The sequence below is a fragment of the Mastigoproctus giganteus genome, chromosome 3 (assembly GCF_048544385.1).
Source record: "Mastigoproctus giganteus isolate SK-2022 chromosome 3, ASM4854438v1, whole genome shotgun sequence".
Classification (NCBI taxonomy): domain Eukaryota; kingdom Metazoa; phylum Arthropoda; class Arachnida; order Uropygi; family Thelyphonidae; genus Mastigoproctus; species Mastigoproctus giganteus.
The window spans coordinates 168,423,080-168,440,074 of NC_143577.1; the positions used below are offsets into that span (position 1 = coordinate 168,423,080).

The 16,995-nt window shown below is 35.9% G+C and overlaps 1 long non-coding RNA gene across 1 annotated transcript in view; it reads left to right on the plus strand.

Annotated features, from left to right (window-relative positions):
• The window catches only part of LOC150088400 (uncharacterized), a 160,901-nt gene extending 151,080 nt beyond the window's left edge, over positions 1-9,821 (plus strand). The window contains exon 3 of the long non-coding RNA XR_016546734.1: positions 9,597-9,821. This is a non-coding gene — a long non-coding RNA (uncharacterized LOC150088400). The remainder of the gene's footprint in view (positions 1-9,596) is intronic.
• The last annotated feature ends 7,174 nt before the right edge of the window (positions 9,822-16,995 follow it).

The following is a 16,995-nucleotide window of genomic DNA, read 5'->3' on the forward strand; positions in this document are numbered from 1 at the left end:
GAGTGAATGAATGAATCATCCGTCTTGTAGTGTGCAACACTATAAAAACTTATTACGTTATTTTGCTGTATGTTCGCATGAATTAAGCCATGCCGGTGAAAGTGACTTAGTTCACGTAGTGCCATGAAAGACTTCCAGATGGCGTTGTGGTACTACCAGTATTTAATTATTAAAGGCAAAAAATGCTATCAGCGTTCAGGTATTTTATTACTTGAAATTTCAGAACGAAGTTATTTAAAAAAAAAATTAAATGAAAAACCATTCTGTGCAATGTGCTGAAGTTGCAGCGTGTTTTCCTGTACAGCAAAGTGATCGGTATTTCATTGCGGTACCTGAAACCTAAAAGTCTTAAATTTGATTCTCATTATAATTTAGTGCAGAAAAGTACCTTTTAGGTCTGCAAATGATTTGAGTTTATTGTAAGCATTTTATGGCAGTGATGTGCAATTAAATCCAAGTAGCAAAGCTAATGTGGTCATTCAAACAGGGCAAAGAGCATTCTCGTATAAATTTTCGTTTGTGATGTAATGGACTATATTTGAAGGTCACTTTCATACCCAGTGCTTGTTTTCTGTATTCTCTCTTCTTAGAAGTATAATTATTTACTTCTTTCAGATCCTAAGTTAATCTAAGATCACTTTGAATGGTGGTATAATATTATATCCTTTTTTTTTTATTAATTAAACATTTGCTGTTAATTGTTCTGTAATTTTTATTTAAATGTTCCTTACCAATACAGTGTGTTAGTTATCTGACGGCACCAGTGACTTTCCCCATCTCCGCGTTGTGTACTCTGTTTGTATAACACAGAACTCTGTGAAGGGCAGAGATTTAAAGTGGTTTGTTGTGTAGTGTTATGTTCTGTTGTTTCTCTGACCATTTAGCCGTTGGCCCCTATTAGGACCCAGCGTTGCCCACACTAGAAGGCAGGTCAGGCACCCAATAGATTATTTAAGTACTATGGCAGGCTCCGCCACTTATTTTCCGAAGATTTCAATGGCAGTTCAGCTATACAATATAAAATTTTACTTTACCAAAAAAATGGAAGAACAAAATTTTGCAAAACATTCGACTCAGTGGCGTATCATCGGGAAATAGGGCCCTGGTGCAACGTAATTTGTTTTTTCCTATAACTTTCTGATTCCACTACGTTCACTCCAATGCAATTCAAATCAATCAGTGAATTTTATATTATATATATATATATATATATATATATATATATATATCATACAATATATAAAATTCACTGGTTGATTTCATTTTTCTTTTGTTAACACCAGTAATCTCACTTGGTGAATTATGCAATATAATCAAAATTATTTGATATAATTGTAATATTGCGTATAAAATAAAGATTATTTCTGTAATAAGACTTTCGTCAATTTTTAATGAACGAACAAATGGAACCAAACCTTTCAGCAGCCTGCCTTTTATGTTATGAAACTGCCACTACTAGTTCCTCCTCCCCTAAGCGCTAGGCTACAAATAAGCAACTACTTCTGAGAAGGCAGATATTACATGTGTGTGTGTGTGTGTGTGTTTTGTTATTTATTTATTATTTTTTTTTTTTTTAAAGCAGTGACCTCCCATCTTACAACATAAAAATCCAATGCCACTGAAAAGCCCTTCAGTGGCATTGGACCCAGTGCCCTTCTTTCACGTTTACCTGTTCTATAAAAAAGCAGATCTAAGTCTTATTAGAAGTATTTCTCATAGAATAGAAACTACCAAAGGCCGAGAATTATGTAAGCTCAATTTTGAAATTTTTATTTTCATACCTTTTGTCACCTCATGAATTGGATTTTTAGTTACTGTGTTAATGGGATGTCTAGCTTCCTATATTGGATGCCATAAGCACTGGTCCGCTGTCCTGAAGCACCATATTGCAAATATGTTGTATTATTATATTTTTATTTATTTATTATTATTATTTTTTTTAGGGAATTTGTAGTGTAAATTTGTGACAACTCGTATCGAGAGTACATGAGCGGACTGTCCTTTTGTTCGTGTATATGTCCTTTTGTTTTGTTAAAAATAAAAATAGACCGTCTTATTATTGAGAGAATGCTTAAATACTGACAGGTTGGAGTTTTGTAAACCCAATTTTATACTACATAAATGCTTTGTAAGAAAATCTACCTTAAACCGAAGTCTAATTGCCCAATTTTGCTAAACGCCTACCTCATTTCTGAAGGTGGGAGAAGAACTTGTGTAACTTTAAAGAGGGATCGAATGAAAACTACAATGAAACAGATAAAAGAAATTAATAAAAACATTCAAATTTTTTGGTCTTGAAGTAGATATTATTGATGTTTGTAAATAGTGCTGATTTTTTTTTTATTTCGTTTTTAACAAGACACGCGATCATTTGTATGTACGTGATTTATGACATGTATATAATATTCAGCAATATTTTTATACAGTTTTTAAGGCTGCTTTTACATAAGATTTGCTTTCTTGCATAATTTTGTCGTTATCAGTTCTAATGTCATATATAGTAGTCGATGTCTATTCATGACATCGATACCCATTCAGCAATATTTAATATTTATTCTTCCAAACAGTTCAACTTTAGTAATACTTAAAAAAAAAAAAAAAAAAAAATTGGGCACATTTCAAAGTCGGGATATTCATTATTTCCCATTACATTCCACCAGTATCATTTTCAGACCAATAACAACTGTTGGAACGGATTCCACTTGATACAAGATTCATAATAATCTCTCTCTCCGTCCCTAATCTGGCAAACGACAACCATTAATTTAATTGCTTAAAATTAATTTGAATGCTTCGAGTTAGACAGTCATTAACTATAATCCGGTTGTAATGCCATTGGTATATCATTGAGTTGGTTGTGAGCTCTTCAAAAATGTAGACTATTCATCTGCAGCAGCAGCATCTTTTCTTCCTAGTAGTTAATTAGCTTTCTAAAGAGTAATTGGCTTTCTTTGTCAGAAACAGTCTTCTGACAAAGCGCGCACACTGGCCCCCACTTCTTTGAATTTGGTCTGATGGGAAAGTGCGCGTGCTTCAGAAAATGTTTCTCGCTCTTCATTTGGCTTGTCTGTTATTGACGAGGTTTTTATGCGGCTGCCGAATGTATAAACATTCGGAAGAAACGGCGGTCAATCAACAATAACACTCTGTTACTCTCTTCTAAGGCATCTATATGCACCTGTTGCCTGGCAACCGTACACTAGAACTTGGCTTCTGCTTCCAGATTCTGTAGCCAGACGGTCGATGATTCTGTAAGATCAGCTCTTGAGGGTAAAAATTGATCCGTCTCAGCATTTACAAGCATTTCAGCTTTGAAGTAGATATTATTGAAGTTGTTTGTAAATAACCCTGATTGCTTCTTTCCTTTTTAACAAGACACGCGATCATTTGTGTGGTCCCACGTGCCTGTGTGTGAAACCGCGTTGGATTCCTGCACCTCGTATTTCCGTACGTCACACTTCGAGTCACTAACAATGCGCTCAGTGCACCACATTCAGCTAGTAGTAGCTAGAACAGGAAATTTCACCTTGGCGTGTTTGCCGTATGCCGTTGGGGGTCGTTCCGCTATAGACCGAGAAAGTCCGTCAGTGAGCATGGACAAAGGCGGCACGCCTCCGGCCGAGAAGAAATCTTTCCAAGAACGTCCTCCTCCTTCCTCCACTATCACTGCATGGCGCTCGGAATCAGCCAAGCATCTCCACGCCAGCGTGTGGACCGCGTCTCTCCAGAGACTTATGCGTTGTGCTTGTGGTACACAAACTCCCACTTAACGACAGGAAGCATTAACGGAGCTTGGCCCTTGTTCTTGCTCACTGCCTTATAAAGCTGACATTTCCTGCGTAGGAGACGCCAGGAGTCAATTCCATATCTTCGGCTTTACGCACTCTATTTTTCTATGTTGGCTGGAGCGGAATATATCGATGTGTCCCCCTAGTTGGTCGCTTCCTGTGACACTCAATTAACTTATTACAGTCGTTAGAATCAAAAAGTCGTTAGTTTCTCTCGTTATCATTATCCATCTTCAGTAGAACTTTAACCATAAAATAAAGGAAATAAAAACCGATCACGGAATAATTCCGGTTGCATGCATTTCCCTAGAGGGTGGCTGAGTTGTTTGGCCAGAGAATCTTCCTTCCGGCACTCCTGCATGAAGTAATAAAGATATTATCCGAATTCCTTGGCAAGTCACAAAATTATCTGTCATGCTATTTGAACACTATGAAATGAAAATACTTAAAATTTTCCACAATATATTCATAAATGAAAATTTACTGATTTAAGTTGCTCGTTACATTACATTGCATTATTAGTTGGACTACAATTTATATTTTCCGTGGATTGCTTCCTATACTATAGTACATTGTAAAGTTTTTCACGACAGAAGTGTCTTTCTTGTGAAAAAAAGATTTAGAATATTCATCAAGGCAGCAAGTCCGTCTGTTACAACCAAGATATAATATACAGGAAGTAATTTAGCTGTGAACTTCCTGATGAGAATCCCTTCCTAAAATCATTCATGTGAACCAAGCAGAGTCTTGGTTCTGTGGTCTGCGCAAAAATACAGCAGAATTTCGTTATTTGTCTTAGGAGAACATCGACTTTTTGTACGTTATTCTGAAAATGCATTATACTGGTGGGCGGGAGATGTTAAAGATGCCTGCCTTTTGGACTATTGTTAACCAAATGTAAACTGCAAAAGCACATTAAATTATAACAAAGTTTAAAAAAAAATAATGGAACTTGTTTGTGGTATATTTCCTTAAAATCCATTGACAGTGTTGAACTATGCATTCCTTTCCTCAGGCGGTTCTTTTGTGTGGTTTTATTCACATGGTAGATTCGAATTCGGCAGTTTTCGGCAAAGGTTTCGTTTTTTTTTTTTATCGTCTTCTGAGACCTCCGAATTTTTCGCCCTGCAAACCAAACATCTAATACACGCAATTATACATTAATGGTTGATTGTGGTATTAGCTACTTGGCTCCTCTCTCTCTCTCTCTCTCTCTCTCTCTCTCTCTCTCTCTCTCTCTCTCTCTCTCTCTCTCTCGTTCGCAAATAATCAACTGATTGCATTGCTCTATCCATTGATATTTTTCTTCAGCATACAGTTACAAGATGGCGATTCTACTGAAGTCATGCGACAGACTCAGATGCGATCTGTAATTATTTTCTTGAACTGAAAAAAGGAAAAATACTGAAATTTTATCTTACAATATTGATTCAGTATGGTGAAGTGTGCATAGTCAACGGCAATCTAGAAGTCGGTGAATAAATTCAAAAACTGCTTCTAATGTTAAAGATTTTCAACTACCTGGGTAAGCAGATCAGTTATAAACAATGCTCGTGAATCTGCACACCATCGAAATTGTATGCTGGATGAGTTCTTTATTGTTTAACACTAGAACTGAAGAAACAACCCATCAGTTGTTTCTTCAGTTCTCTCGAATAGTATGATCGGGAAGGAGAGGGCATTTTCGAACGTTATAGTTACTGGTGATGAATCTCGAATGAATTAACTTTTGTGAAGTGCTGGAGTATTCAGAGCAAAATGCAAGAATATCCAATCCACAGTTCATTCTTCTTATTGTTCGGCCCTTATGTAATCAGCTGTGTGTTATCTCCCCCCCCCCCCCTCCGAGCTTTAAACTAGCGTGTCATAAACATAATTTCATATTGATTTTTGCAAATCTTCCTAGTAATATTAGATTTTTTCGTATTGGTTTCTTCTTGTGTTTTATGCTTATTTCAATATACATAAATCAGTATATAACAGTATTACCACAACATATAATAACAGTGATATTAGTGTCTTGTAATAATTGTGTTGGATTTTCATACTTGTTACTAAGTGTAAATATAAACGTTCATCAAAAATTAAATCCACTTTTGAAAAATGCGTGATTAGTGTAACTGTTCTTTTGGCCCGCGACCTCTAGCATTTTATCTTTGGCCCCTAGACAAAATAGGAGGAGGGGCTATTCCTACGGCGTTAGTAGCATAGTGTTTTGTGGAAGGCGCCTCCGGTAGTTTCCCACTTCTGCGCCATGGTGCTTTGTGAAGAAGTACAGAATCTCTGTAAAAGCCAGAAAAGTGTAATATCTAAAGTGTAAAGCCAGAAAAGTGTAATAAAGTGTAATGTTCCTACGGCATTATAACGCCGCGCTAGTATCGCCTTCTCTATACTGGCGTTGAGAGAGGAAATCCGGTTTTAACTGCTACCTCACCCAAAGTTAGTGCCGAGTGATTTTCGCTCTTTCCAGCTCCTGAAAGCACTCGTAGGACGGAGGAGACTAACTCACCAAAAGAATTAACGAAGAATACGGTTTGGATGTTTCTAATTTTCGCCAACTACACAAGTATTATTTGTATTTTACTAATTTCTGGTTGGACTGAATGAAAGACAAAGTGGAATAAAAGCTTTAATAGGAAAGAGACAAAATTAGAGCTACAATTCAACATTTTCACAGGAGAAACTGATGTTTATACCTCATGAGCACAAACACGTAAATTTCAGATGAATAAGCCGTCACAATTTTTTTTTTCTTCTTCTCATTGCTTTCATTTAAAGAAAATCGTTCTTGTACCGGGGATAGTTTGACGGCGGATATAAATTCTTTGAATCCATGAATTTCCAGCCTAATAGCAACGGAAAGTTTCACTTTCCTGAACCAATTGCGATATCGTCTCAGTATCAGCAAAGTGACTTTCCAACTCACGCTGGCCTTCATTTCTCATGTCTTGGATTCGTTTAAAGGGGTGTTTTTTTTTTTTGTTTTTTTTTTAATCCCCAGGATTGAGTTAGTCAGTCTCACTCAGTAGCATAGGATAAAACATATTTGACGACATTGATGCGTATGCCTTGGGATCGCTAAGAGACTTCAGCACAAGAGCGTTTCTTTCCCACCTCTCCATTAGAACGGGGTAATCAGACCCACTGACGTTTTGAGCCCAACCAGTTCAGAATTCTATGTAGTTACAGATCTCGTGAAGACCTTTGTCTTCTTATGAAATTGCGGTAATTCTTTATTAATTGTTTTACGAATAGCATAACATTGAAACATATTCCACCTTTTGTGAATATAATATTTCTTGTAATAATTTTGTATTTGATTAATTAATTTAAAATTTCACTAATTAAAGTGATTACAGTTAAACTGATTATCGAATTAGGAAATCCTCAGATTATACTGGTTTATCAGGATTTAAAGTTAACTAGTAGGCCTGATGTAGCCGAGTAAGCTCGGGAGTGACATAATACACGCATTTGGGTCGACCGTGGTTTAAGCCCACCTATTTACTAAATACGATCTTCATTGTGCTATTGCCAAAATGATTAGTTGTAAATTCCTCTTATTTAGGTGGTAAAAACAGAATATTTTTATTAGCAATATGGGCGAAGCTTTATTTTTTGAAAATGAAAGAATAGGGACATATGCGCAAAACTTGATTCAAATCAAGTTTTGTGCATATGTCGTGGGTGGATTTATCCCCGTAATCCCCCTTTCCTCTAATGAGTAATGCAAATATCATTAAAATGCTATAGTCAAATATGTATTTAAATTTTGTGCAAATCCTCTTCATTTTATAGCCCTGAAACACAAATACAAGCCTGAAAATATAAATAAATAAAAATAATTACTCTGATGTTCGGATTTTAAAAAAAGAACATTACGACCCTGAACTGTTGTGGAAGTTTACTTTTGCAGAAACCAGACACGCATGATTTATCAAGGGCATCCAATCTGACGACATAATTTTAACGTCTTGGTGAGATAACCTGATCTCCTTGATACAGGGTTTGCCTTTTTTACAGAGCCGTATGGTTTACTAATTGGCTTGTTCTAATTGTTCTTCCTGTGTGTCGGCTATTACTGAGGGCATATGATTGGAGCAGGGAAGGGTAACAGGGCTGACAAGGTCCCGTTAAGAACAATTAACGACATATTTCTCTATGGGAACAGATCCTAAAGGAAATTGGGCTGCACCTAACGGAACCTTAGGAAAAGAATGTGATAAGACTTCCCCACGGAAACATGGTTGGCGGACTGTAGCTTCCTCTCTATACTTCCCACGATTACAGCAAAGTTTCAACATCTCCTCAGAAACTCAGTCAACCAACTCTTCTTGATCACTTTGAAATTACATGTCGCTGTTCTCTACTCTAATCTAAAATCTCATACCTGAACGGAAGTTCTACAAGAATAGAAAACACGTTATGCTGCTTGTTTTTATTTTACGTGTCCATTGAGAACAGATACCTGACGGCTATTTTTTTTTTTTATTTTTTTATTATTATCATTACATTAACAGTTGTATGTTATTTTCCACAAATCCCTTAATATTAAATACTGATCGCATATATACCACTTGGTTATAATTTTTCATCCTGTAATTATCTCGTAGAATTATATTCAGCGTAGTGTATTTGAGTTACACATTAGATTATATAAAGGTGGCCCAGAAAACGGCCTTTGAGGAACCAAAGCAATAAAAAGGGGAGAAAAAAAAAACGGCTAAGGGTGACTATGAATACGTTAAGCATGTCTATTCAGTGTATTTATTTTAATATATTAACGACAGTTATAGCCTGTAAGTGAACTAACAGTTCCCCACTTTTTTCTTCCGTCACTTTCTAAATTGCGTGATATTTCACACTTCACTTTGCTTCCTGTTCTTCGAAAGATGTACAGCATCTTACGAAGAACAGGATATTATGCCTACAGAAGTTTTCCGTTCTTTTTTTTTCCTTTTTTTTTGTGTGTGCAGTCACTGAATAAAGATGATTATGATAGAGGAAGAGTTCTGCGAATGAGTTTCGTCACACATGGACAGGAACTGACGGTGACAATTTTTTTTTTTTTTTTGAGGCACTTTTTCATTTGAATGGCGGCGTTAACAGGCGTTAGAATCCTATTGTGGTTTGAATATGTATGTGATAGAATTAGTTGTTCTGCTGTGTGCTATTCTGTATTCCGACATGTATGGCATTTAAATGTTTGTTTTATTTATTCATTTAGTCGCATTCCAAACGGAGGGCCACTTTTCTGTAACACTCAGTACGAACAAATACATCTAATCAGAACGGTGTCTTTGGTTTTGTTTCTAATTACACAAGTGAATATAAATTGATTCTCTGATTACAACTGTCATAAAACATCTCAATAGTTAATCAAAAATGATGCGATTAGTTAGCCCTTTCTTTTCTCAGAAGCAGCATGTTTTCACTTGCAACGTTTTCTACCACGATTCCAGATGTTTTTTGATAGGTAAATCGTAATACTAGATCTCACGTCATATGCTACCCTGTTATGTACATACTTCTCTTGAGTTTAATTCTCTAGCCCAGATTCTCTTAGTTGTTTTATTATGGCCCATTGGCAGACTGAGAACAAAGTTGAGGTGAGCCTCGAAAAGTTAAGAATAATTAATGTATTTTAATTATTTGTATACACACAATATCATTTTGGATGTTATCAGTCAATAAATCAACTATACTGTTTTGGAATGCTTCGAATCCACCTAATATCACAAATTAGGTGTTATTATTATTAATTAAAAGCGTATGAATTAAAGTTTTATTTATTTTATTTTTTTATAGTTCAGATCCTGCTGTCATCAGGATTTTGTTATTTCATAAAAGCCGCCTGTATACGTACTTTCTCGTCAGCGAGGTTGCTGCGCCCTTTTATAAACATGAAGGAAAAGGTATTCTTTAATGTTCGCCACACGCCATGTTTGGAGCGTGTCTGTGTATGTCACACTCCTGACCACATTTCTGTCAGTTATCGTTTGTGGAACGTACCATTCTAAACGTGAGTGGCACAAGGTATGCGTAATGTATAAATTGATTCTATTATTATATAGTTTGTCAAACTTTTATAATTTTTTCATTTAAAAATCAGAATATTTATTTCAAATTCGCCTTAGACTATTTTTGTATGCAATTTGCAAGGAAAAAATTCACTGACATCATAATTAGAAAAGTATATTTTCATATACCGTGCAAGTCCAATGTAATGAATTAATTCGTCATAACAGATTATTGAATTATAAGTTAAAGTGCTGAAGAAAACACAAATTTGAAATTCAGACACACAAGAAACCTAATGTACACCTGATCTCCACCCATTATGACAATAACCTTTTTATTTCTTCTCCATCAAGAATAAAATAAATAAAGTTGGGCAAGGACGTTAAATCATTTAACTGCATCCTCGATTGAACATTCTCTTAAACATTTCTGGAATCTTGGACAGGATATGAAACCGGGACTCTCCAGACAAGTGACCAATGGCGAACCTACTATACCGAAAAGGAGCTCGTAGAAATAGAATTGCGAATTAAGTTAAATTATTTGGCGATGCTTTACCGTGCCCCAAACCACAGATTTGATTCCATAACTTTTGAAGAACAAAAAAAAAAAAAAGAAAGAAAATAGCAATACAAAGTAGCATTAAGAATGTGTAAAATTTAACAAAAGATGCATATTTTCAAAAACACGCGCTAGAAATTGCTGCAATTCAAAGCACTCCTTAAAGCAAAAAGGTGTGTAATATATGCATATTTCACTTATTTCCGAATTTCCCGTTATATAGAGCATTATTAGTACATTAATAATGCTCTATATAACGGGCTTATTAGGTTTATTGTGTGTGAGTATAATACGTAATTGCAAAAGGGAATATTTTAGATAGGTTTTTCTCTCCCTTACATTTTATCTTTTAAATCATTCGCTATGTGGGCTTGGAAGTACGCACTCATCCCTCAGGTAAGAATCGTCGTGTGTGATCATCAAATGTCTTCTCTTTTAATTATCTCAACATCAGTGTGTAAAGTTTGTGAGATGTAATAAACATGTGAAAAGAAAAAAATTCTAAAATGAATACTCGACAGATTTTTTTTTTTTTTTTTTTTTAATTTTGCTCGCATTCTAAAGGGATATACCCTTTTCTACACAATCAATTTGTCACTTTCGTTCATTATGATGGAAGCTTTTATGATACAGCAATGTTTTCTAGAAATGAAATACTTTTAAAACAGGTTGTTTTTTTTTTTTAGGAACTAATTCTATTTTTCTTGAGTTTGTGGGCAATGGGAAGTAAATATCGTAGGCCCATTTATTCATTACTAATCCTTACTTTCGTAAATATTAAAATGTTTCAGAACATGCCGTTTAAACAAGTAGAAGTTCAGCAATTATAATTTACTCATTTATTTTTAGCTAAACGAAAATTAAAAAAAAAAGAAGAAAATTTCTTCCTTTCTCATTTTTACTTGGTTTCGCCGCAGTATCTTAATTTCCACTTCACATTTCGTGCAGTCTTTAACATTTCATCTTTTCCATCTTAACATTTCAAATGACAGTTTGTTAAGGTAAAAAAAAAAAAAAAAAAAAAACACGCTTACCAGCATGCCAACATCCCACTGTGAAGTGTGAAAGTAACCTCCCATTACAACAGAGACCTTTGTGAGGTCCGCTCTCCCCGTAATTAAGTACCATTACACAATCATTACACGTGTATGGGTTTTGGGATGTTTGCTGTCTCGTATCATCCGCCAATGCACGTGACCATAAATCACAATGCGATCGATGTACGACGGGTGGCAGTGCTTAGCCGAAAAAATAATAATAATAAATAAAGACGGGAAAAACACGCTGCTCGACTGACTAAACCCAATCAAGCTAGAAAATACCGCACGCTGCGATCATCATAATACCAATTCACTCAACGCTACGTGACGCTGCGATCGCAGGTGTTCTGTTTCGCATCACACAGGGAGATATTACGTCATACGTTGTCATAAAGATGGAGGAGTTTTAGAGTGACCTAGATTCCCCGTTGTAAATAGTTCATTAACTAGTAGCAGCTTGAAACTGCTGCTGTAGCCTTCAGCTGGCTGCGGCACGTTCATGTCAAATACCTGTACACGTGGATGCCAGTGTTTAATGGTCTCTCTCTCTCTCTCTCTCTCTCTCTCTCTCTCTCCCCCCCCTCCACCCACTGGAGGTTCCGGAAGTTGTTTGTTGTTCCGAGGTCACTGCTCGAATATCACGCATAGAAATTCAGATGCAGTAGGCAACTATAGACAACCGAATGCTACATTCTGCAAAAAGAAAAAAATAATATCTTTTATTTATTTGTTTATTCTCTTATTATTCAGTAAATAAAATTGCATTTTTTTCCGTCATTGTATCTGTATTTACATCGCTCGTTTATTTTACAAAACGATCCCCTCATCGCTGTAGATTCAAAAACTAAAAACAAATCCGATTTTTACTCAAAATGATCAAAAGTAAAATTATCAAAATTTTATTTTCGTTTCATCTCTCACCAGTTATAAGAACAGTTGCACGATAGTTTTCAGTCCGAAAAGTATATAATAAATTATAACTAAATTAGCTAAATATATAATTGTAATTTATACGATTTAATTAATTTTAAAATTATATAGATACTGTATATATTGGATAAACAAATTAACTGTAATAACTCACAACCAGAACTAAATTGGAAGTGTGACGTTTCAACAGTCACTTTAACTCATCTTTGACCTCATACGTACAATCGTAATCGCTGTGCTAACCGCAGGGTAACAGTGATTACGATTGCTCCCCTCCTACAACTTATAGAAACGGTCTGGATTCGAATCCAGTCAAGACACAGGGAGAAAATTTTTATGGAACCGTGCAATCCTCGCCCAAGACTAACTCGGCCATGGTTCACACCATTGGCCCAGTTAGTCGGCCTTCAGCGAAGATGAGGGTGGCACGGTTCCTCCACTTCAGACACATTTTTAGCCAGCAAAACGGACACATCAACCATCGAATACAAGTAATTTGCAAACAGTGCGCTGAAATATGCGGATTGGATGTATGTCTAAAAATTTGTTTTGTTGCATTAAGAAAAAATATAATACTATAAAATTCCTATTTATGCTTCTGTGTACCTGTATTAAAACGAAGTTACTTTCCACAGGTGATTTGTCAATTACCTTTTTTTTTTTTTTTTTTTTTTTTTTAAATTATAAACCGATTTCAATATGAAAAGCGGACTTTGTATCGCTGACATTTGCTTGCTTTTTCATGGAATTTAACCATAAAGTAGACGATGAATTTTTATTTTTATAAAAATGAAAATGCCAACACTTTGAAATATCTTTCACTGCAGTTAAATGAAAGAAATGTGTGTGTGAAACAATTTCCTTACTACTCTTGTGTTTTAAATTAGTTAGGGCATAATCAGGGCTCTTAGCGTACCGGAAGTCGTTCTGGTTCGCCACACGCATCCGCAGTGTCATGTAAATAAGAAATTTTATTAACAAGCGTTACGTTTCGTAAAATTTTCCATTTCAACCCCGGAGCTTAACACAAGGTAATAATTTTAAATGAGAACCCGTGAAAATGCGAATGACTTTGAATAAAAGAGTGCTAGAAACATGAAATTTACAAGTAAACATTATTTATCCTTAATTATTTACTTCATTTGTTACAAAAATTAACTTATCGCCATTGTGATAATGTAATATAGTGCGTTGGAAATAAATAAATATATTTTCCTTTATACTCCGAAGCGATGACATAGGGTCAGAAGAGTACACAAAATAAGATAAGATAGAATACAAGAACGACACCGTATTTAGTAGCCATGGGCTAGAACCACGGTGTCGGCTCAAATGTGTGTACTGCTGTATTCTCGTATTTTACCACTCTGCTAGGGCGATTGTTGGATATTTTTCTTTTCATTTTTACAAGCTTCCTTATCGCAAATTTTGACAGTGCCTTACGACGTCAAAATTTCGCACAAAAATTATATTGATTAATTTCAGACAACTATATTTTGAGGTGATGTTCTATCGTGAGCACAGACGCATTCTTCTTACGAATGCCACGTTCATTTCTGCACTGCGCATGCACGTTCGTAGTTTAACAGATTGTCGATAGATGGCGACATCATGCACAAAAAGAACGTTACTTATAAATTTAATGGCTCTAGCGCTCTTTTACTTGAAGTTATTCGCACTTTCATCATGTGATCTAATTTGAAATAATCATCCAGTATTGAACCAGTTTATGTTGATGTTAACTAATTAAACAATATTGCCTTGTTGTTACTTATTTGTACATAACGAATCAGAAGCGAATTGGAAATATAAACTCTCCCGCCCACTCCCAGAAAAATAACAAAAATATATTTTGGATCTGTAAGCGTGCCGAGGGCCTTGGCGAGCTTCCGAGATTCTTCTCAGTATCTTCTCGCTCTATTCAGACCTTGCGAAGAACGGAATCCAATATTTTTCTTCAGTTCAAAGTCTGAAGGGAGCGCCTAGAGGTGAGGATTTATTAAAACTAACCACAGTACTTTTTTTTTACAGACTAATAGGAGGAAGTGGCGTGTCCGTGGAATGTCCGCTAAATCGAATTTTTTTTTTTTTTATGCTATTTACGCCCCACATACCTGGAAATTTAAACAAGTACTCGACAGTATATGTGCATTAGAAACGCTGAAAGTTTAATAGAAAACAAGCTTTTATTCACCTTGACTTCATTGGTTGAAGCATATTTAGTGGAACATAATTTACTGTTACAGTATAGTGGTGCCTGGAACTATATCGTACCATTTGATCCGTTTCTCCTGATTTGATAATCTTTCTGACTTCGATATTTTCGGTATCTTTTTTTTTTGTCACATCAGAGTATGAGAACAACGTTTTGGGAATGTTTTTATACACAAAACGATTAATGTTAATGGTACCTGTTTGTTCTTATAATGTTTATAATTTTCTTCGTGTTAGCATTAAGTCTGTGGGTGGATCTGTTTCGTCTGTGGGTGAATACAGATTCACTCACAGATGAAAGAATACTTCTACACGTGTGCGTATTAACTTGAGATTGCCTTTGAGCTCCCTACTTCCAGTTTGTGGAATGAAGAAATGCGAAGCCTAAAGATCTTCATGTCGATGAATACAGTACAAATGATTGAAACCATCCCCCCCTCAGGTAACATTGCAATTTCTTTTATTCTCTCTATTTTGTGGATTCCTCTGACCGTGTGGTCCTGCCGAAGTATAAACAAAAATTTATTTATTATTTTAATAATAGACGTGACTGACACTCTCAAAATCTTTAAAATCGTAATAAACCCTGCATTATACCATCAGTTTTCTGTTATCTATCACCGCATTGAACAGATCAAATAGTGTGCGACTCCTCAAAGCAGATTGCACATTGGCCTACATTCGAAATGTCATTCAGAGAAATTCGTTGGAGTGCTTTGTTCGTTTGACATTAATGGCCGGTGTCCAACTGGCCGAAAAAGTTTACAATGTTGGTACTTAATAAAAGAACGGAAAAAGTTCTAGTTTCTTGGACAACTTAACGCAACATAAAAGTAATGTGGTTGTCAGAATGATTTCCAGGTTAGTAATTGTAGGAACAATTATTGCGGTAACTTTTTTTTTTTTCCACTTTTTCATTAAATAAATCATTCTCAATTTTTTTTTTCTCTCTCTCTCTCTCTCTCTCTCTCTCACACACACACACACACACAGTTTATAGTTCTGTTCCTATTGATATTATTGAAATCACTAAAATGTTTTAAATTTGGATCTAGATGTGTGACTACTTTATATAAAGAAAGAATAATAAATATGCTTCGAGTTTCAGCAAGTAACTATGTACAGTATTCATATTTTACGCGTGTAGAGCGTTATAGAATACTTAGGAGTTGAAAACCTAGTAAGGTTTTGATCAAAATTTTTTTTTTTTGTTCTTTTTTTCTGAAAAACATAATAGTGACGCACCTATGTTCCGATATGTTGCCACCTCACTTCCAGCAGTGTTCTCTGCCTCTAGGAAGGCAATATACTCTCCTGATTTCAGATATTAGAATTTCGCTGGTTTGAGGTCAGGTAATAGGACCATTCTATTGTAAAGCTTCCAGCAGCTCTATCTTGAATATGCTTTTTGAAGGACATCCGTTATTACCTTGAACGTGTGATGTGCCATATTGAATAAAGACTACTGGATGCACCACACTTTTCTCCTTCAATGTTAGTACGGTACTGTCAAGGTACCGTACTAACTATAGTGGCTCAACAGTAAGAGTACACTCTTACTGTTGAGCCACTATAGTTCACATTCATCTTCCTCATGCTGTTGTTCCTTGAAAGTTAAAACCAGCTGCGAAACTGCACCAGCACGCTGCTTTATCTTCCTGTAGTAACTTTCGCTAGTCTCACGTTGAATTCCCCTACACCTAAAAAGCACAGTATGCGTGTCCACCACTCTGAGTCATGTCTATTCGTAGAATATTCCATACTTTGGACATTCTGCATCAGTCAGTACGAGAACATCGAGAGAGAGAGAGTAGTACAAAGCACCTTCTTTATAACTGATAGGACCAGACGTGAGTTGATAACAAAAGAATTATCAACTTAGCACCACTTCTCGTATCTGCAATATCGTTTTGAGTTTGGCATGGTGGATCTCACTAAGGCACGTGCCATTGGCACGTATAGTCACTTAGAGGTTCAGCCTGTAGAAAATCATGATTTTCTCCAGGCTGTACACATGTGCCTAAATCATGATCTCCTCCAGGATACCCCCGATACTCAGATCCTCACTTATATTTAATAGTTTCACGATCTCCGTTCTTTGCTGTTATGTTAAGGTCATAATTCTTGTGCATGACGATAATTAAAAGCTGACTGTTGACCTAGACAGCACATTCAGAGATCGAGCCCCGTACGCCAGCTACCACACACACACACACACACACACACCCCAGAAAGCATGATCCATCGTTACCTGTTGCGCTGGTATATCGATTGCAATAAAATAGTGGTAAAGTTAGTGAAGTTGTAAATCCTCTCTGCCGCTGTGGCCGTACTGATTATAAGCGAAATTGAATGTAAACATTAGTGCACAACACTTGACAGTGTATAAAAGTATAATAGTAGACGCCCCTTCAAACATTAGAATCCTTAAGCGAAGGGTT